This window comes from Gekko japonicus, unplaced genomic scaffold, assembly GCF_001447785.1.
Source record: "Gekko japonicus isolate JY-2015 unplaced genomic scaffold, Gekko_japonicus_V1.1 scaffold655, whole genome shotgun sequence".
Lineage (NCBI taxonomy): Eukaryota > Metazoa > Chordata > Lepidosauria > Squamata > Gekkonidae > Gekko > Gekko japonicus.
The window spans coordinates 113,922-114,459 of NW_015163107.1; the positions used below are offsets into that span (position 1 = coordinate 113,922).

The window sequence follows — 538 nt, forward strand, 5'->3', positions numbered from 1 at the left end:
TGAAGTAAAACAAACAGATCATCACACAACAATTAGACATTTGGGGCAATGGCACCCAGCCCGATTCTAGTGTGTGAGAGTTGATCTTTTCAACAGTTGAATGTTTTCCAGTACACAAAGGGAGAATTATAAGACTGCACTAAGTCTGTATGGAAAGGACAAAATAAGTAAGCATTGAAATACTGCTTGCTGATGAGAAGGGAATATCCATGATCCAGCAGCATTTGGATGTAATGTCATCCATCTGCAGTCAGCATTCTGAGCCTAGGACAAATGTCATATATGAATTCCATCTCTTTAAAAATGCAAGTAGGGTCAGCTGAAACTGGTATGTTGTCAGGTCCCACCAAATCAGAGATTGATTTGAATGTGCCATGCCAGTGAAGAAATCCCAACACAACTGCAAGTGACCCAACCAGTTTGCAAGTATTCCTGTGCTAATGGAATTTTTGCTGTTGGAAAAGGAAAGATAGCCTTCCCAGGTTCCCCTCCTCACTGGGCTGCGTGCCTGTTTCTCCACATAAGTCCCACAACCTCT

General features: G+C 42.4%; 1 protein-coding gene across 1 annotated transcript in view; it reads right to left on the bottom strand.

Moving 5' to 3' along the window:
- FNDC1 (fibronectin type III domain containing 1) overlaps positions 1-538 on the bottom strand; it is a 102,344-nt gene that overhangs the window by 14,227 nt on the left and 87,579 nt on the right. The gene's annotated exons all lie outside the window — the stretch shown is intronic.